General features: G+C 46.0%; 1 long non-coding RNA gene across 2 annotated transcripts in view; it reads left to right on the plus strand.

Moving 5' to 3' along the window:
- Positions 1-21772, plus strand: part of LOC121285544 — a 54838-nt gene that overhangs the window by 7891 nt on the left and 25175 nt on the right. The window contains exon 2 of one of the 2 annotated variants that reach the window (XR_005944711.1): positions 2966-3096. The exons of the other annotated variant lie outside the window; for it this stretch is intronic. This is a non-coding gene — a long non-coding RNA (uncharacterized LOC121285544). The remainder of the gene's footprint in view (positions 1-2965; positions 3097-21772) is intronic. 2 annotated transcript variants of the gene reach the window in all.

The following is a 21772-nucleotide window of genomic DNA, read 5'->3' on the forward strand; positions in this document are numbered from 1 at the left end:
AGGGGGAAAAAACGTGCCCAACATCGCCTTCATACTGATGGCCACCTTTGTGTGCGGCTGCATCAAGCGGTGCGTAGACCCTCAGTATGCAAACACCAAGTGTCACTGCATGCTGAGGTTCTACCCGTCCCCGGTGTTGCGAAGGATGGGTCTGGCCACGCTGCCACGGAACGCTCCAAGTAGTTGGACCGTGCCGTACCACCTGTCCCTCGTGGGAAAATTTATGCAGAGAAACACCTTCGACCACAAGTCCGTCAGGCAGTGGTCGGCACGTAACATCTTAAAGGCCCTGAGGGAAAAGGAGAGGGTGGATCCTGTGGGATGGTTCCCTGAGCAGACTGTCAAAGTCATTTGGCAGAATGCCTCATCACCAGAACTTTCCAACAAACACCAAGATGTAGCTTGGCTGGTGGTGAGAAAGGCCCTCCCTGTAAGATCCTTCCTACACGCCAGGAGTCTCACCCCCTCTGCACGTTGCTCTCGAGGTGGCTGTGGTGGGGAAGAGACCGTTGTTCACCTCCTTGTAGATTGTGTCTTTTGCGAAGAAGGTCTGGAGAGAGATGCAGTGGTTGCTGTCGAGATTCATCCCGAGCAGTTCTGTGACAGAGGACTCTGTGCTCTACGGGCTGTTCCCAGGGACACACACCGAGACAAACATCAACTGCAGCTGGAGGATCATCAGCTCGGTGAAAGACGTTCTTTGGTCTGCCCGAAACTCGTTGGTTTTCCAGCGCAAAGAGTTGTCCCCGACCGAGTGTTGCAGACTGGCACATTCCAAGGTCCAGGACTACATGCTGAGGGACACAGTTAATCTTGGGGCAGCCGCCGCAAAGGCGCAATGGGGAAGGGTCGCTGCCTAAGACCTTTCTGCCACAGTGCACTGGGGGCTGGGAACTGTAAAGAGCCCCTCAGGCTGTACAGATTAAAATGTATGTCTGCCAATGATTGAAATATTCGTTGTTTTTTCTGATACACCTTGTGTTTCATGTTGGAAAAGTTGAACCTGTTTGTATTTTTGTAATGGTGATTTGAAATGTTTCGAAATGTTTTTGAAGATTTATGAATAAAGTATATTTTTGCAAAAAAAAACTGAGTGTGATACAGAACCAGTTAATATGCTAAAGGAACAGGAGAGATCTACTTGCTAGAAAAGACAGCCTTGGGCAATTAGAAAGATAAGAGACAACATAAAACAAAAGGCAAAAGCATACAAAAATGCAAAAAGTAGCCCAGATCCTGATAATTGGGAAAAAAACCTAAGAGTGACAAAGCAGGCAGTAAGAGCTACAACAAGGGCCAATGACAAGAAACTTGCAAAGGTTGTCAAAATCAACATAAAACCATTTTAATATTATCATAAGAAAAAGAGGGTGCTCAGAAGCAATGAAAACTGATAATGATGATCGTGTCATTGAAAGTAAGGAGATGGTGGATATGGAATAATTATTTTGCATCAGTATTTACAGCAGAAGAAGGGGTCAGCATGCTGGATATCCCAAGGAAACTATTATTGAATCAAGGTTAGGGACTTACCAAAGTTAACATAAGCAACATGCCAGTAATGAAGAAAATAATGGCATAAAGAACATCAAATCCCAAGGACCAGGTGATTTCTGGATATAGACATGGACTGGTTCTGTATCTGAGGAGAATGGCACTGAACACTGTGCAATCATCTGCAAACATCCCCACTTCTGACCTTATGATGGAGGGAAGTTCATTGTTGATGCAGCTGAAGTTGGTTGGGCCTAGGACACTATCCTGAGGAACTCCTGAAGCCATGTCCCAGGACTGAGATGATTGGCCTCCAACAACCACAATCATCTTCCTTTGTCTGGTTTACTGTGAACAGTCTTTGGCCTGAAATGTTCCTGCGTTAGACAGACTCGGTGGGAGTGGGTGGTCGGGAAACCTACCTCCGCCTGGGTTCTCATCGCCATTTTACACGGGTGGGCCAGTTAAGAGCTGCTCAGTGTTATGTGTGACTCCTGCAGCAGCATGAATGGGAGGGTGGGGGCAGGAACTCAATGTCCGCCGGGTCCAATGGCAGCCTATTCAAAAATGGCGCAGGCAGCCATGCGAAGCAGAACAGGGCAAGCAGGAGGGCAGGTGAGCAGGGCAGTCGGCCCCATGGTTTTCTGAGGAGTGTCTCACTGCCCTCCTGGAAGAGGCGGCAGCACAGAGAGAGATCCTTTCCCCAGGGACGGGAGGAGGAGGCCCCCCCACCTCAACCAAAATGCCTGGGAGGAGGTGGCATCCAGGGCGAGCTCCCATGATGTGGTGAGGCGCACATGGGTGCAGTGCCACAAGCGCTTCAATAATCTCCTGCAATTGGGAAGGGTGAATACCATGTTGGCATGGGTCACTTAGCACAGCATTTAGGAGCTGCCCACCTACCCCACCTTGGACCTCAGAATTCTTAGAGTGTGAGTAGAAAATGTCAATGAGGCAGCATCTGGGCAAGGGGATGAGGCCTGGCTGCTTGGAATGAGTGTCTTGCAGCTCCAGGGTCACGAATCAGCTCAGTCCTGCGAGGTGTTCCTCAGGTCGGGTTGGCCAGGCTGCAATGGCGCTGCAGGTAGAGAGTGGACTAATCAATTCTCCTCTGTCCTTTCAGGATAAGACATTTCACAACAATGCAGAGAGGTTGCGCACTGGCAGAGGAATGCCCCCCCTTCCTAATCCTGTCCAGATACGAGCAGGAAGCCCTGAAACTGGAGAGGCACCTGTGCCCAGGTCAACCGGCCACAGTGAGGTTGGGGTGCCACAGGGAGGCAAGAGTGCACTGAGGTCAAAATGTCTGTAATTGCAACCATTCCAGTGTGGTCTATATATTGACATGAGCCTCGAACATGGAATCCCCATTGATAATGGAAAGACAAGGGCACCTTGATCCTAGTGCCAGGCATGCACAGTAACAGCGTAATTACTTCCAATAATGACATGTTCTTATTCTGCCTTTCAGGCTCACCAGAAGACTGTCGGGGTCAGGAGCCTGAAGGGCCACCGCTCACCCCAGCGGACACAGAGGATCTAGACGCACCTGCTTCACACTGTCTCCATCAGGCAGGCACCAGCGCAGATACCAGCACCTTGGTGAGCATTGCATTGGTGGCTAGTACCTCGGTGCACAACAGTGAGGCCGCTTCACACTCGCTTGAGGTGCAGGCACAGGCAGAGAGTGCCCAAAGCGCTGGCAGTCGAAGGACTGCTGGGGACCAGTAACATGCTCAGTCGATGGCTGATGATGTGCTCTGGAGTCGTTCCTGAGGCAGTAGCTGCTGGAAGTCCAGCAGGGTGTGCAGGAGGATCTGTCAGAGATACATGAGGGATTGCGTGCCCAGGTCTCCATTGTGGAGACACTCATGGCCAAGTGCAATGCCTCCTCCATGGAGAGAGTGGCGACTGTCATGGAGAGGTTCCTCCAGGAGCTGAATCAGGGATTCCTGGGAATGTGCTCGGATCTGCAAGCCCTCACACAGGCAATGACCTTAGCTGGTGGGAGATGGATTGGGCTCCCAGTATCCCACCTAGGTGCCATCAATGGTGAGCAGGGAGGTCCAAAGCAACCACACGTTGGCACACGATCTACCTGTTGTCTCTGCGGGCTCCTCTCAGGGTGCTCTGGATGCGGGCAGCAGCTCCTCTGCCTGTCTGCCAATGACCTCAGCATCTGATGAGACTGCGGTGACTGGAGAGATGCCAGCCAAGTCATTGGCCGCTCCCTCCCAGTCGGGGCCAGCACAGGCTCCACGGACCAGAGGACGACCACCAAGGTCATCAAGCCGACAGGACAGCAGAGGGAGCAGGCTGTCTCCAATGCTGCTGCCAGCGAGGGGGAAGCACCTAGACATAGCACCCATAAATGCAAATGTAAAGTGCCTTAGGCACAACACAGGTTTATCATTGGTGTTATTTTTCTGCCCCACTTTTAAGTTATTTACAGGTAGGTGTGATGGAGATCAGCTTTCCATTTAATTTGTTTTATGCATGCCAGGCACCACAGCATTAAATGTGTTTCTGGACTCATCATCTGTGGCCTGTGCAGCTGCATCAACATCTTCTTTCTCCACTGCGTCCCCCCTTTCCAGTGCCAGATTGTGGAAAGCACAGCATGCAACTACTATTAGTGGCACAATCTGAGGGGTACTGGAGTGTGACCCCTGAACAGTCCAGGCATCGGAAGCGCATCTTGAGAAGAGCGATGGTTCTCTCCACCACAGCCCTTGTGGAGGCGTGGCTCCTATTGTACCGCTGCTCAGGTTCTGTTCTTGGATGGCGGAGAGACGTCATGAGCCATGTTATGAGAGGATAGCCCTTGTCACCCAGCAGCTATCCATCCAGCTGAGCTGGAGCACTGAAAAGCCTCAGCACCTAGGAATGTCTAAGGATGTAGGCATCATGAAAGCTGCCTGAGTACCTTACACAGACTTGCAGAATCTGCGTTCCATGTTCACACACCATCTGCACGTTCATGGAGTGGAATCCCTTCCTGTTGACGAAGGCACCCGGCTGACCCACTGGCGCCTGGATGGCCACATGTGTGCAGTCAATTGCATCCTGGATGTGGGGGAAGCCAGCAATCGTTGCGAAGCCTCTGACTCTTAAGATAAGAGCCCATGATGTTAGAGGCAAGGTACTAGCATGGATAGAAGATTGGCTGTCTGGCAGGAGGCAGAGAGTGGGGTTAAGAGGGTCCTTCTCAGGATGGCAGCCGGTGACTAGTGGACTTCCGTAGGGGTCAGTGTTGGGACCACAACTTTTCACTTTATACATTAATGATCTAGATGAAGGAACTGAGGGCATCCTGGCTAAGTTTGCAGATGATACAAAGATAGGTGGAGGGACAGGTAGTATTGAGGAGGCGAGGAGGCTGCAGAAGGATTTGGACAGGTTAGGAGAATGGGCAAAGAAGTGGCAGATGGAATACAACGTGGGGAAGTGTGAGGTCATGCACTTTGGTAGGAAGAATAGAGGCATAGACTATTTTCTAAATGGGGAGAGAATTCAGAAGTCTGGAGTGCAAAGGGACTTGGAAGTCCTAGTCCAGGATTCTCTTAAAGTTAACTTGCAGGTTGAGTAGGTAGTTAGGAAGGCAAATGCAATGTTGGCATTTATTTCGAGAGGACTAGAATATAAAAGCAGGGATGTGCTGCTGAGGCTTTATAAAGCTCCGGTCAGACCACATTTAGAATATTGTGAGCAATTTTGGGCCCCGTATCTCAGGAAGGATGTTCTGGCCCTGGAGAGGGTCCAGAGGATGTTCACGAGAATGATCCCAGGAATGAAAGGCTTAACATATGAGGAATGTTTGAGGACTCTGGGTCTATACTCAATGGAGTTTAGAAGGATGAGGGGGGATCTGATTGAAACTTACAGAATATTGAAAGGCCTGGATAGAGTGGACGTGGGGAAGATGTTTCCATTAGTAGGAGAGACTAGGACCCGAGGGCACAGCCTCAGAGTAAAGGGAAGACCTTTTAGAACAGAGATGAGGAGAAACTTCTTTAGCCAGAGAGTGGTGAATCTATGGAATTCATTGCCACATAAGGCTGTGGAGGCCAGATCATTGAGTGCATTTAAGACTGAGATAGATAGGTTCTTGATTGGTAAGGGAATCAAAGGTTATGGGGAGAAGGAGAGAGAATGGGGTTGAGAAACTTATCAGCCATGATTAAATGGCGGAGCAGACTCGATGGACCGAATTGCCTAATTTCTGCTCCTATGTCTTATGGTCTTATGGACTCGCTCAGCCTGGCTGGCCTTGTCTGTGCGGCAGTGAATGAAAGTCAATACACCTGCTTGACACAACTGTGGACAGCTGATTGGGAGACTCCTTACAGATCACCCACCGTACCCTTAAAGAGCTGGAGGCTTAGAGGTTAAGGGCCACCGTGACCATCAGAGCCACTGGTATGGGGTGTCCACCCACATGGTAGGAGCTGATCTCAGGCCGATCATCTGACAGACCAAGGTCACTGTCTCCCTGGAGAGACAGAGCCTCCTTGGGCATTGCACCTCAGACATATCGAGGTAGCTGCATCACCGCCTATAAACCCTGGCAGCAGGATAGTGGCGTCTTCTGCAGCCCCTTCCACCTTGGACTTCCTGTTGGCTCTATGCCCCTTGTGCCTGCGCCTCTCCTCCTTTCCATCGATGCCCATAAGAACATAAGACCATTAGAAATAGGAGGAATAGGCCATTCGGCCCCTCAAGCCTGCCCTGCCATTCAATAAGATCATGGCTGATCTGCCCCAGGCCTCAACGCCTGTTTCATGCCTGCTCCTCTAGCCCTCAACTCCTCAATATTTCAAAAATCTATCCACCTCCTCTTTAAATACCTTGTGATCTAGCCTCCACAACTCTCTGGGGTAGAGAATTCACTATCCTCAAAGAAGAAATTCCTTTGCATCTCCGTTTTAAATGAGTGTTCCGTTATTCTGTAACTATGTCCCCTTGTTCGAGACTCCCCAACTAGTGGAAACATCTCTCAACATCTACCCTATCAAGCCCCCTCAGAATCTTGTACGTTTCAATAAGATCACCCCTCATTCCTCTAAACTCTAATGAATAAAGGCCTAACCTGTTTAGCTATTCTTTAGAAGTCAACCCCTTCATCCCAGAAATCAGCCTAGTGAATCTCTTTTGAACTGCTTCCAATGCCAGTATATCCTTTCTTGAATATGGGGACCAAAACTGTACATAGTATTCCAGGTGCGGCCTCACCAACACCCTGTACTGTTGTAGTAAGACTTCCCTATTTTTAAATTCCAAACCCCTAGCAATAAAGGCCAAAATTCCATTTGCCTTCTTAATTACTTGCTGTACCTCCATGCTAACTTTTTGTGTTTCATGCACAAGAATACACAGATCCCTCTGTACTGCACTTTTATGGAGTCGCTCTCCATTAAAATAATAGTCTGCCTTTTGATGCTTCCTACCAAAGTGCATGACCTCACATAAGATAAAAGCAAAATAATGCAGATGCTGGAAATCTGAAACAAAAACAAAAATTGCTGGAAAAACTCAGCAGGTCTGACAGCATCTGTGGAGAGGAAGACAAAGTTAACGTTGAGTCCGTATGACTCTTCATCAGAATGGCATCAGAGTCAGTTCTGATGAAGGGTCATATGGACTCGAAACGTTAACTCTGTCTTCCACCCCACAGATGCTGTCAGACCTGCTGAATTTTTTCAGCAATTTTTGTTTTTGTTGCATGACCTCACACTTTCCTACATTAAACTCCATCTGCCGAGTTTTTGCCCACTCACTCAACCTGTCTATATCCCCTTGCAGATTCCTTCCATCCTCATCACAACATACCCTCCCACCTACTTTTGTATCGTCAGCAAATTTGGATACATTACACTCTGCCCCTCCTCCAAGTCATTAATACAGATAGTAAATAATTGAGGTTCTAGGACTGATCCTTGTAGCATTCCACTAATTATGTCTTTCCAACCTAAAAAAGACCCATTAATCCCGACTCTCTGTCTTCTGTGTGTTAACCAATCCTCAATCCATGCTAATACATCACCCGCAATACTGTGAGCTCCTATCTTGTGCAATAGCCTTTTATGTGGGCACCTTATTGAATGACTCATGGAAATCCAAATACACTACATCTGTTGGTTCCCCTTTATCAATTTTGCTTGTTATATCCTCAAAGAACTCTAACAAATTTGTTAAACATGATTTCCCTTTCATAAAACCATGCTGACTCTGATTGCGTTAAGCTTTTCTAAATGTCCTATTTCTTACTTAATAATGGACTCTAGCATTTTACCACATCTCAGGGAGAAATAATGAATATTCCTTGATGACCCTACCCATTAAAAATCTGTTGATTCTGAGCTCTCGTGGATTAAGGAGGGAGGTAATCAGTAAGAGTGTCCTTGTATATAAATTGGAAGTTGGGCAAAATTATACTCAATAACTTCAGCCACTTCAGGTGTGGAAAGCAAACAGTGTGTGACACCTAGGAGCAGATTGGGAGGGGGGTTCAGCTGATCAGATTTGGCTGTTCAGAAGGTCTCCCGGGTAAAATTTGGATTCACTCAGGGCAGCCTTTGGTTCACCAATGAGGATGTAGTTTCTCTTTCCCATTTGCCAGAGTTGCTCAGCTGAAACAGTGACAGCAGGCAACAGAAAATGAATCGCATTTGTCATGTGGAAGAGATCATGGGGTTTGAACAGAAAATGAAAAGGAAATAGACCAAAAAGGGAGTGCACCACAGATGTAAATTTACAGCATCAGAACAGATTGTACAGGTCGAGTTCAAAACCTTTTCATTGATCTGTACACTGCCAAATTTAACTTACAGGCAGGAAGGGCAGCATCCAGTTCTCAAGCCATTGTCCTTTATACATCTATCCAGAGGTTGATGTTAAGTAATGATAAATGCATTGAGATTCCGAAAAGATGAACATTTCTCCACTTAAATTAGTTTCACAGCATGGACTGGAATTCTAATGTGGGCCCCTGCCCCATACAGTGGCTGCTTCCTGTATTTTGGCATCCCTTTGTTTCTGTGCTGAGGATACTTACTAAGTTACAATTTTGTACAGGCAGCAGCAGCTCTACTCTACTTCCTCCCTAGCGACTGATCTTCATATTAAAACTGGACGTTGACTGTCAAAAGGGAGTTCAACCCAAAGATCGCAGCACAGCCAATCTCAATTCTGCTCTCCTTCCAGAAATGGACACTATCATTGGATAGTGATCAGAAGTGGGAAGCCAGGCTAATTTCCTCAGCTCCCTAACCTAGGGGCACTGAGGTCAATTGGAGCATGCCTAGTCGCTGCCACAGCCGAGCTCAGCTAACTCATCACACAATAGGAGTGCAGTAAATCCCATAAAATGGTCTTCTTAAAGGTTGTTGAAGCTGTAGTTTAAAAAGGTGGAATTGATGCCCCTTCCAGTTACAAGGTGATTAAAAGATTTCTTAATAACCCAAGGAGTGCATTGTGGCTCTTGGAATTCCAAGCCTGATTCAGATTGCACCAAGAAACTTACGTTCCTCGAAATTATTGTGTCCATGCACTTAGGAAATAAGGCATTGGAGTTAGAAGCAGGGGCAGGCCTTTTGGCCCTTTGAACTTGTTCTTTCATTTGATAAGGTGATGGCTGATCTAGTTGTGGTCTCAAATCCACTTTCCCATCTACCCTTGACTCACTTGCCTATAAAAAAATCCATCTAACTCAGCCTTGAATATATTCAATGACCCAGCTTCCACTGCTTCCTGGGGAAGAGAATTCCACAGACTACCTTATCTTCAAAACTCATATAATCTTTTAGTAATTGTAAGGTTTTTAGGTATTAGTAAACTTTACTAGCAGTAATAAAGCTTATTGGGAGTAGTAGGGTTTATTAATTACAAACTCATTGAGCAAAATAATAAGAAATTAATTAACATAATAAAGATGGCAGTACAGGTGATGTGTTGCGACAGTAGAATGTGGATGCTTCTGGACACCAGCGTGATCCAGGACAAACATATCTGCAGCTTGAGGATTTTTGGCTCAGAGTCATTGAAATGGAGGCCGAGCTGCAGACACTGCAATGCATCAGGGAGGGGAATGTTACCTGGACACTTTGTACCAGCAGGCAGTTACACCTCTTAGGATAGGGTCTCCTGATTTGGTCAGTGGTCAGGGACAGGAGGGTGTGACTGCAGGTGAGGTAGGTATGGGAGCCCAGGAGGTAGAAGTAGAGGAGCCTCAGCCTTTTCAATTGTCCAACAGGTTTGAGGTCTTGCAACATGTATAGATGAAAGTGGGGGCTGCAGGGTAGATGAGAAAACTGACCATGGCACCATGGTACAAGAAGCCATTCAAGCAGGAGGAGTTAATAGAAATGTAGTAATAGTAGGGGACAGTATAGTCAGAGGCATATGTCACAGTTGTCTGCAGCTGAGAGCGAGTGTCCAGATTGCTTGCCCAGTGCCAGGGATGTCTGCTCGGGGCTGGTGAGGAAATTCTAGTGGGACAGAGGGGATCCAGTGGTCGTGCTCCATGTTGGTGCCAATGACATAGAGATAAGACTGGGAAAGAGGTTCTGATTAGGGAGTACGAGCAGTTTGGGGCCAAATTAAAAAGCAGAACCTCAAAGGTAATAATCTCTGCATTGAAAGGTTCAAAGACTGGTGTGGGAGAAATGGGTTTCGATTCATGGAGCACTGGCACCAGTACTGGAGAAAGTGGGAGCTGTAATATTCAGATGGTCTTCACCTGAACTGTGCTAGGACCAATGTTCTAGCTAATTGTTTAACTGGGATGGTAGAGAGGGCTTTAAGTTAAATAGTGGGGGAGGGGGCGGGATCATGTGTGAGGAGATATGGTAAATCAAAGATAAACGACGAGGTAATAGACCAGAGTAGTGATTTGTGTAATGGTAACTAGGGTGTGGCAAAGATAAAATTAAAGGCTCTGTACCTGAATGCACACAGCATTCACAACAAAATGAATGAATTGTTAGCACAGGTAGAAATAAATAAGAATGACCTGATAGCCATTACAGAGACATGGCTGCAGGGTGACCAAGACGGGGAATATTGAAGGATATTTGACATTTTGAATAGACAGGAAGTTAGGAAAAGGTGGTGGGGTAGCACTATTAATTAAAGATGACATTAGCATAGCAGTGAGAGGTGACCTTGGCTCAAAAAGCCAAGATGGAGAATCAGTTTAGGTAGAGATAAGAAATAGGAAAGATAAGAGGTCAATTGTGGGAGTAGTTTATCGACCCCTAACAGAAGTTAAGCTGTAGGACAAAGTATACAGAGAGGAATACATGGGGCATGTGAGAAAGGTACAACAATAATCATGAGTGACTTTCATCTACATGTATATTGGGCAAATCAGGTTGGGGTAGCCTGGAAAATGAGTTCATAGAATGTATTCCGAACAATTTCTTAGAGCAGTACCTTCTAGGGTCAACCAAGGAGCTGGCTATTTTGGAATAAAAACAGAAAATGCTGGAAAAATTCAGCAGATTTGGTAGCATCTGTGGAGATGGAAATAGAGTTAACATTTCAAGTCAGTATGTCTCTTCTTCAGAGCTAAAGGGAAGTAGAAATATGATGGATTTTATACTGTTTAAGAGAGGATGGAACAGGTGGAATGAGATAGAGGGTCAGGGATAGGTGACAGCTAAGGAGAGATTGACAAAGGTGTCCATGGACACAAAAGAAAGGGATTGTTAATGGGAGTGGTGAAGACTAAAGAAGGTGCTAATAGTGGCAGTAAAGATAAGGTTGCAGAAGGTGATAATAGCAGAACAAGGGTCAGCACTGGTGAAAGCAAAACATAAAAACAAGTGACAGGTGGCCCTGTGGGGGCATGGGGTTTTGGGGAAAATGATAAAAATGAACAAATAATTAAATATTAAAATAAATAAATAAAAATTGGATTAAAAAACAAGTCAAGAGGGAAGAGAGACTTCATGGTCTGAAGTTGTTGAACTCAATGTTAAATCCGGAAGGCTGTAAAGTGCCTAATCAGAAGATGAGGTGCTGTTCCTCCAGTTTGTGTTGGGCTTCACTGGAACATTGCAGCAGGCCAAGGACGGACATGTGGGCAGGAGAGCAAGGTGGTGTGTTGAATAGGCAAGTGACAGGAAGGTCTGGGTCATGCTTGTGGACTGAGTGAAGGTGTTCTGCAAAGTAGTCACCCAGACTGCATTCGGTCTCCCCAAAGTAGAGGAGATTGCATTAGAAGCAGCAAATGCAGTAGACCAAATTAAAGGAGGTGCAAGTGGAGCACTGCTTCACCTGAAAGGAGTTTTTGGGGCCTTGGACGGTGAGGAGGGAGGAGGTAAAGGTGCAGGTGTTGCACCTTCTGCGATTGCATGGGAAGGTGCCGTGGGAAAGGGGTGAGGAGTTGGAGGAGTGGACCAGGGTGTCAAGGAGGGAATGGTCCCTATGGAATGCTGCTGGGGGAGCATGGGGGGGAAGATGTATTTGGTTGTGGCATCATGCTGGAGTTGGTGGGAATGGCGGAGGATGATCCTTTGTATGCAGAGGCTGGTGGGTTGAAAAGTGAGGACAAGGGGGACCCTATCATGGTTCTGGGAGGGAGGGGAAGAGGTGAGGGCAGAGGTATAGGAAATGTGTCGGACACAGTTGTGGGGCCTTTCAACCACAGTGGGGGGGTTCCTCGGTTAAGGAGAAAGGAAGACATGTCACAAGTGTCGTTTTTGAAGGTGGCATCAACAGATGCGACGGAGGCGGAGGAACTGAGAGAATGGGATGGAGTCCTTACAGGAAGCAGGGTGTCAGGGGAAGTAGTTGAGGTAGCTGTGGGAGTCAGTGGGCTTGTAATGAACATTGGTGGACAGTCTATCACCAGAAATGGAGATAGATAGGTCAAGAAAGTGAAGGGAAGTGTCAGAGATGGACCATGTGAAGGTGATAAAGTGGTGGAAATTGGGAGAAAAATCGATGAGTTTTTCCAGGTCTAGACGAGAGACGAGTGTCGCATGAAGCTGGCACTGATACAGCCACCCATGTATCAAAAGAAGAGTTGTGGGAGGGGGCCTGAGTAGGACTGGAACAAGGAATACTCCATATACCCCATAAGAAGTCAGGCATAACTGGGGCCCATGTGGGTACTCATAGCCACACCTTTTATTTGGAGAAAGTGAGACAAGTGAAAGGAGAAATTGTTCAGTGAGAGAACTAATTCAGTCAGACTGAGGAGTGTAGTGGTGGATGCAGATTGTTCAGGATGGAGTGATTGGACATCAATGGTGAAGAGGTGGTGGTTGGGGCCACGGAATTGGAAATTGTTGATATGACGTAGGGCATCAGAAGAATCACAAATATAGGTGGGAAGAGACTGGACGAGGGGGAGAGAGAATGGAGTCAAAATAGGAAGAAATGAGTTCCTTGGGGCAAGAACAAGCTGACATGATGGGTCTACTGAGACAGTCCTGTTTATGGATTTTGGGAAGGAGGTAGAAGCGGGCTGTGTGGGGTTGGGAGACTGAGGTTGGAAGCTGGGGAAGGAAGAGCTGCAGAGGAGATGAGGTCAGTGACAGTCCTGGAAACAATGGCTTGATGTTCAGTGGTGGGGTCATGGTCCAGGGGGAGGTAGGAGGAATTGTCTGCGAGTTGACGCTCAGCGTCTGCGAGGTAGAGGTCAGTGCACCAGACAACAGCAGCACCACTCTTGTCAGCGGGTTTGATAAAGTCAGGGTTTGACCTGAGGGAACGGAGTGCAGCAAGTTCAGAAGACAGTTTCGAGTGGGCGAGAGGAGCAGAGAAATTAAGTTGGCCGATGTCACGCTGACAGTTCTCAATGAAAAGATCAAGAGCAGGTAAGAGGCCAAGGAGGGGTCCAGGTAGAGGGAGAATACTGGACGTGGGTGAAAGGATCCATTGAACGGTGGGGGTGGGGGTGCGGACTCTTGCCCAAAGTGAGCACAAAGACGAAGGTGACGGAAAAAGAGTTCAGCATCGTGCCAAGCCCGAAATTTATTGAGGTGAGGACATAAGGGGATGAAGCTGAATCATTTGCTGAGTACAGAACGCCCGGCATCAGAGAGGGGAAGGTCAGGGGGTATGGGGGTATGGTGAATATATAGTTGAGGCTAGGATTAGAAGACGGGATGGGGTCAGAGAGACGGGAAGGAGTGGAGGGTCTTCGGCGGGCGTTGGTGTCAATGAGTTGTCGGAAATTGCGTTCCTTAGCACCTGAAAGGAAGAGAAAAAGTTTCTTGTTGAGGCGTCGGATGAGACGAAGAATAAAATGAAACAGGATAAAGACAGCTTAGAGATAGGGTGAGTTGGTGCTGCTGGAGGGAGAGGTCGAGTGTGTTCATATGGCGGCACATGGCACTGAGAGTGGATCTCAGGATGTGGCGAGATTTGCAGTCCGAGGAATGTTGTATGTCCTGAAGATACCTGCAATCCTGGGTGGATTCGAAACATGAGGGATGGAATTTCAGCAGGAATCCACGTGGGGAAAGTCGGAGATGGAGACAGTCCCTTAGGAAGGAAATATGGCTGTGAAAGCGAGTTTTGGTAAACATCTTGTCAAATGCCAGGAAGGAAATGGAAAGCAATTAAGGTGAACAGTGTGAAAGAGACAAGTGGGGGGAGGCGGTGGCATAGCCACTAGACTGGTATTCCAGAGGCCCAAGGTGATGCTCTGGGGACCCCGGTTCAAATCCCACCATGGCAGATGGTGAAATTTGATTTCACTGAAAATCTGGAATTAAAAGATTATGACCATGAAAGAATTGCTGATTGGATTGTTGTAAGAACCTATCTGGTTCACTAATGTCCTTTAGGAAGGAAATTTGCTGTCCTTACCTGGTCTGGCCTACATGTGACTCCAGACCCACAGCAATGTGGTTGACTCTTAAATTCCCTCTGAACAAGGACAATTAGGGATGGACAATAAATGCTGGCCTAGCCAGCGATGCCCACATCCCATGAACGAATAAAAAGAAAGTAAGATTTCACAGTGTATGATATAACAAATTAGCATGGATAAAAGATTGTTTGGCTAACAGTAAGCAGAGAAGGGATAAATGGGTCTTTTTCAGGTTGGAAGACTGTGACAAGTGGAGTGCCACAGGAATCAGTGCTGGGGGCCTCAACTATTTACAATCTATATCAATGATTTGGATGAAGGGACTGAATGTATGGTAGCTAAATTTTCTGGTGACACCAAGATAGGTAGGAAAGTAAGTTGTCAAGAGCAGGTGGAGTCTGCAAATGGGTATAAGCAGGTTAATTAAGTGGACAAAAATTGGGAAGATGGAACTTGTGAATGTGAACTTTGACAGAAGGATAGAAAAGCAGAATACTATTTAAATGGAGAGAGATTGCAGAACACAGTGGTACAGAGGGATCTGGGTGTCCTGGTACATGAACCACAAAAAGTTAGCAAGCAGGTACAGCAAGTGATTAGGAAGGCAAATGGAATGTTGGCAAGGGGAATGGAATATAAAAGTAGGGAAGTTTTACTGCAGCTGTACAGGGCCTTGTTGAGACCACATCTGCAATACTGTGTACAGTTTTGATCCCCTTATTTGGAAAAAGATATAATTGCATTAGAAGCAGTTCAGAGAAGGTTCACGCGACTCATTTCTGGGATGAAGATAGATTGGCCAGGTTGGGCCTATACCCATTGGAGTTTAGAAGAATGAGAAGTGATCTTATTGAAACATATCCTGAGATGATTTGATAGGGTAGATATCGTGAGGATGTTTCCATTTGTGGTAGAGACTAGGACCAGGGGACACAGTTTAAGAATATGGGTCTACTGTTTAAGACCGAGATGAGGAGAAATGTTTTCTCTCAAAGGGTTACCAGTATGTGGAATTCTCTTGCCTAGAAAGCAGTGGAGACTGTATCATTGAATTTATTCAAGACAGAGTTAGACAGGTTTTTGATAGACAAGGGATCAAAGGTTATGGGGAACAGATGGTGAAGTGGAGTTGTGAGACAACCAGATCAGCTATGGTCTTATTGAATGGCAGAACGAGCTGAAAGGGCTGAATGGCCCATTCCTACTCCTAAGTCCTATGCCCCTTTGTAACAACCCTAAGAGAAAAAAATTCTCTTCATCTCTATCTTAAAGGAAAACCACTTATTCTTAAATTGTGTCCTCCTGGATCTACTCTCCCCCACAGAGGAAACATCTGGTGAACCTCCATAGAGGGAATGCAACAAAGGTTCACCAGACTGATTCCTGGGATGGCAGGACACACAAGTGCCAGGCAATGGCCATCTCCAACAAGAGATTGAGAAGACTGGGTCTGTATTCTCCGGAGTTTAGAAGAATGAGAGAGAATCTCATTGAAACACGCAAAATGCTTACAGGGCTTGACAAGGTAGATGGAAGAAGGATGTTTCTCCTGGCTGGTGGATCTAGGACCAGAGAACACAATCTCAGATTAAGACGTAGGCTGTTTAGGACGGAGATGAGGAGGAATTTCTCCAGTTAGGGGGTGGTGAATCTTTGGAATTCTCTACCCCAGGGGTCTGTGGAGGCTCAGTCATTGAGTATATGCAAGACAGAGGTCAAAAATTTCTAGCTGTTGAAGACATCAAGGGAAATAGGGATAGTACGAGACAATGGCTTTGAGGTAGATCAGCCATGATCCAATTGATGGCAAAGCAGGCTCAAGGGGCCGAATGGCCTACTGCTCCTATGTTCCTATCCTCCCAATATCCACTCTACCGTACCACCTGGTAAGGTAGATGAATCCATTAAAATATCTGGGAGGACAGAACTGGCAGTAGGAGACTGTCCAGGAGACTGTGATATCAGAAGGGATAAAGGGTAATTTAAGAATTTATGGCCTATGAAATGAAGCTCTGCTATAATCCCTCCAAATATGCATGAAGAACCAGAGTAGGCAAACCGAAAGGAACCCCAACTCTGCCACCAACTATTCTAAGGTCAGGAATCTGGACTATTCCTTAGCCACTATTTCTCTGGATTGTTCCCACTGATTTCACAAGTGTATATAATGTACATTGAGGGGGAATGAAACAGTCCAGTGTCAGCCTTTGAATAACATAGAAACATACATGCAAAATGATGAAATGGGTCTGGTGAGTTTTTCTGGTCCATCCATTACTTTATTGTTCCCTTGGAATAATATAACATACAGGAGTCTCCAAGTGTAATCAGATAAAATCCACTTACCTCACTCAAGAATCTTACTGAGCTTCAGAACTGGTGTTATTGAGTCACCATATGGGAAAAGATTTGGGGAGTGGGACCAATTGGGCTGGTCTTTGAAAGAGTCAATGCAGACTCAATGGGCCAAATGATCTTCTATGTGGTACTTGTCTATGATTCTATCATTAGAATTCTCTTTGTTCTACTTGCCTTGTGCCTCTGTTACTTTTACTCTCTCCCACCTGTGCATTTATTATTCTTCCTTCACTCTGCATACCTCTTGTTTGTTACGTTGTCCTTAATTGTTACTGTTTCCTTTTTTGTGTGCGTCTCTCTCTTTCTCCAATACATTTTGCGTCTCTGATATTGCCCCACCCCCACCCCACCTTAATGTACAGAGATGGTAACAGAAGCATGCACATTTCTTATACTCTGTTTCTTCTTCTTCTTTTCACTATCCCTGGTTCTTTCTCAGCGATTGTGCGACCATTGTCTTTTCCCTAAATCCTTTAACTGGACAACTTGCAATTCAGGGGCCCTGAGCTACTGACCAGTACATATTTAGCAATTCATCAACTTTGAAAGGATAAATCACAAGACTTCTGTGGTTTAGCAACAGGAACTCTCCCACTCAAATCAGGGTCACAAGAACACAAGAAATAGGAGGAGTGGCCCATTGAGCCTGCTCCACCATTCAGTTATCTTATGGGGAAAGGTTGGACTGAGCCTGTATCCATTGGAGTTTAGAAGAGGGGTGATATTTTTGGAACATATAAAATCCTGAGAGGAATTAACAGGGTGGATGCTGAAAGGATGCTTCCCTATGTGGGAGAGACTAGAACTTAGGGACAGAGATTAAAAATAAGGAGTTTCCTATTTGAAATGGAGATGAGAAGAATTTGTTTTCTCTCAAGAGCCATGAATCTTTGGAACTCTCTTCCTCAGAGCATGGTGGAGGCAGGGTCAGTGATATTTTTACGGCAGAGGTTTCTTGATTAACAAGGGAATCAAAGGTTATCGGGAGTGGAGTTTAGGCTACAATTAGATCAGCCATAATCTTATTAAATGGCAGAGCAGGTTGGAGGTGCCGAATGATCTACTCCTGCTCCTAATTTATATGTTCGCATGTATTAATTGGCCTCTAAGGTGAAACTGTGTTTAAGGTGGCCTGTTGCTTTAAGGGCACCAAATGTAACTGCCAACGATGAATGGAGAGTTTAGTTCTGTTTAGTGAGGGGAGTTTACAGTTTGGGAGGTAATTGTAAATTTCCATCTATAGGTCAAGGATGAAAATGGTTGCCTTTTTTCAATAACAAAAGATTGTGAAAAAAATCAGCTGCAAGAAATTTGCCTACAGTTATACCTGGCAGAGTGTGATGTGACAGACTGGAAATGCATGCATAATGTTTTAAAATACAGATGAAAGATGACGAGGACATTGGTTCCCAGCTTCATGGAACATGGATCAAAAAATGGAACACGATTCCTCCAAAACACAAGCTAACAATCCAAGAAATTCATCTAATAAATGTGGAATTCTGTTTACCTGTCACCATGAACCAGTTGCATTGCTAACAGGGAATCAATCACTGGATTCTCCTCACTTTGATAATGAGGGTTGGTTGTTGGAGGGGAAAGGGTCAGAAAACTGGGATGGAGAGTCTTCACTCTTTAGCATGGGCTCCACATGCAGCTTTATAACACCGCTCCCACCATCACTTACAGTCATCGCTGCTGTTTTGTTTTTTCCCTTGGGTTGAATTGTAGACAGGGTGGTGGGGGCGGGGTGGAGATGAGGAGGAAATAAAATTGGAGATAAAATTAATTTGTCACTGGATTGAATGATCGGGACTGGGTTGCCAATGGCAGCAGGTTATGCACCGTTGTGCAGACAGCTGTGTCTCTCGACCAGAGCTAGTTTGTGGTGCTGCACAGGGAGAGCTGACTTCCACGACAAAATGAGGAGGAACAATAAAACACTTCAGAGTGTTTGAAAAGAGAGATGAAAGCAGATGTGAACACAATGGCACTGCAGGCAGACAGATGGCTCTGAACTGCGACACTCCTCCCCCGTACTCACTGTCACCAGCAAGAACATTCTCACAAACCTTCATTCAACAAACACAAAATGGATCGGGTCAATCCAGAACAAACATGGACTATAAATTTCACTGCTCTGAAGAGCAGAACTAGTCTCTTTTTTTAGAAAATGTGTGTGTTTGAAGCTTGAGAAGATATCAAAAACCAGCCAGAAAATGTGGTTAATAGCTTATGGCAGATACAAATATGAATTTACAAATCTATTATTGCCTTATATGTTATAAATTTTGCACAGGGCAAGCATTTCTTGTTCACAAGTCTCACACCCTGCTGTTACCATTTACAATTGTAAATTGCTATATCAATATTCTCCATTCAATTTTGCTATGTCAGCTGTCACAATGTAGTTGCAGGCTGGGACCATGAAGTGGCCTTGTGGTGCGGAGTGAGTTTCTGAAGCCTCTAGCCCAACTCTATGACTATCTTAAATTCATCAACTGACTTTCAAACAAGCACCGAGACATAGCTTGGCAGTTGGTGAGGACTGTCTCTGTCAGATTCTTCCTGCATGGCTGGAGTCTTGCCCCCACTGCACATTGCCCTCGAGGTGCTGAGGTGGCAAACAGGCTGCAGCAAACTTCCTTCTAGGGTGTGCCTCTACAGTGCAGGTCTGGAAAGAGATGCAGTGGTTTTTATCAAGGTTCATCCCGAGCAGCCCTGTAACACGGGATTCTGTGCTCTAAGGGTTGTTCCCAGGGAGGCACACTGAGATAAACATCAACTGCTGCTGAAGGACCATCAACTCAGTGAAAGACGCTCTTTGGTCTGCCCGAAACTTGCTGGTCTTCCAGTGCAAAGAGCTGGCGACAACTGAGTGTTGCAGACTGGCACATTCCAAGGTCAAGGACTATGTGCTGAGGGTTGTACTAAAGCTTGGGGCAGTTGTTGCAACTACTCAGTGGGGAATGGCCAATGTGTAAGGTTCTCCCGCTATAGTGCACAGAGGGGATAGAAACTGTGTAAAATGCCTTGGGCTGTATGCTTGACATGAAATAAATAATTGTAAACATATCCTGTAATCATAAGTCTAGTGAGGTATCTCAGAGTGCCATATAATGTATTGAAAGAACCTGATCTGTTTTGCACTTTATGTAATATCAACTTTGAACTGTTATGCAATGTACGAATAAAGTACATTTTTGGAAAAGAAATTGATTGTGGCCATTGTCAGAGGAGATTTACTAGTAATATATTAAAATTCTTGAAACTTCCAACATGCCACATCATCTCCTGTTATCAAAACCTAGAATGCTCCTGTAACATCAGTAACGCTAAGAGATAATGGATGGAACTTAGTGCCCTCCTCCATGGTGAGTATGGGGTGGGGGGCATTTAGTTGGGTGGGAGGGTGTTGGGTGGGGGCCTCTGCCCCGATTAACTCTGTGGCTCGTGGACGGCCTTCCCTGCTCCAACAGCAATTGAGGCCCGAAAGTGGGAAATCAATGCACACTTAAGGGCCTCAATTTGCCACCGCTGGCATTCACTCAGAGGTGGCCAGGGGACTTGCCATGCAGGAAACCTGAAAAACAAACCCTGTCAGGATTGCTTGCAGGCTTTGAGGTGGTCCCTCATTCAAAGGCAGCCAGTGCCTGATCGAGGGACCTGGCCATGCAAAGGGGGCCCCGCTACCCAGCCCCTGCCTTGCTGCTGAACCTACTTGCCCCATCACTCACCTGTGGCCTGTGTCACAGACCGTGATGGGAGGAGTACCTAGCCCCACTTCTCCACAAGTCATAACAATACTTTAAATGTCTAATTCACCCTCTAAACTGGCCAGTTACCCTTTGACACTGTTACTCCCAGCATTAAAAGACTCCAACAAGGCTTCTTTCAGTAAACACAAAAAATTTAATTTATTATAAATAACTACTTTTTAAAAAACAAGTTAATAAACATATAAGTTATCATAAAGTCATAGAGGTCTACAGCACAGAAAAAGGCCCTTCAGCCCGTGGAGTCTGCGCCGGTCAAACAAGTACCTAACTATTCTAATCCCATTTTCCAGCACTAGGCTCATAGCCTTGTATGCCATGGCATCGCAAGTGCACAACAAAATACTTCTTAAATGTTATGAGGGTTTCTGCCTCTACCACCCTTTCAGGCAGCAACTTCTAGATTCCCGCCACCCTCTGGGTGAAAAAATTCTTCCTCACATCCTCTCTAAACCTCCTGCCCATTACCTTAAATCTATGCCCCCTGGTAATTGATCCCTTCATCAAGGGGAAAAGTTCCTTCTTGTCTACCCTATCTATGTCCCTCAATTTTATACACTTCAATCAAGTCCCCCCTCAATCTCCTCTGCTCCAAGGAAAATAACCGCAATCTATCCAATCTCTCATTTCTAAAACTCTCCAGCCCAGGCAACATCCTGGGTAAATCTCCTCTGCACTCTCTCTAGTGCAATCGCATCCTTCCTATAATGCAGATTCCAGAACTGCATGCAATACTCCGGCTGTGGCCTAACCAGCGCTTTACACAATTCTAGCATAACCTCCCTGCTCTTATATTCTATGCCTTGGCTAATAAAGGCAAGTATCCCATATGCCTTCTTAACCACCTTATCTACTTGTCCCACTAACTTAAGGGATCAGTGGACATGCACACCAAGGTCCCTCTGATTCTCGGTATTTCCCAGGGTCCTACCTTTCATTGTGTATTCCCGTGCCTTGTTTGTCCTGCCCAAGTGCATCACCTTACACTTATCCAGGTTAAATTCCATTTGCCACTGATCAGCCCATCTGACCAGCTCATCTACATCCTCCTGTAATCTAAGGCTATCCTCCTCACTATTTACCACCCCACCAATTTTCGTGTCATCCACGAACTTACTGATCAACCCTCCTACATTCAAGTCCATATCGTTAATATATATCACAAACAGCAAGGGACCCAACACCAGTCCCTGTGGAACCCCACTGGACATAGGCATCCAGTCACCCCTCGACCATCACCCTCTGCTTCCTGCCACTCGCCCAATTCTGGATCCAATTTGCCAAATTGCCTTGGATCCCATGGGCTCTTACCTTCATT

The sequence above is a fragment of the Carcharodon carcharias genome, chromosome 13 (assembly GCF_017639515.1).
Source record: "Carcharodon carcharias isolate sCarCar2 chromosome 13, sCarCar2.pri, whole genome shotgun sequence".
NCBI classification, from domain to species: Eukaryota; Metazoa; Chordata; class Chondrichthyes; order Lamniformes; family Lamnidae; genus Carcharodon; species Carcharodon carcharias.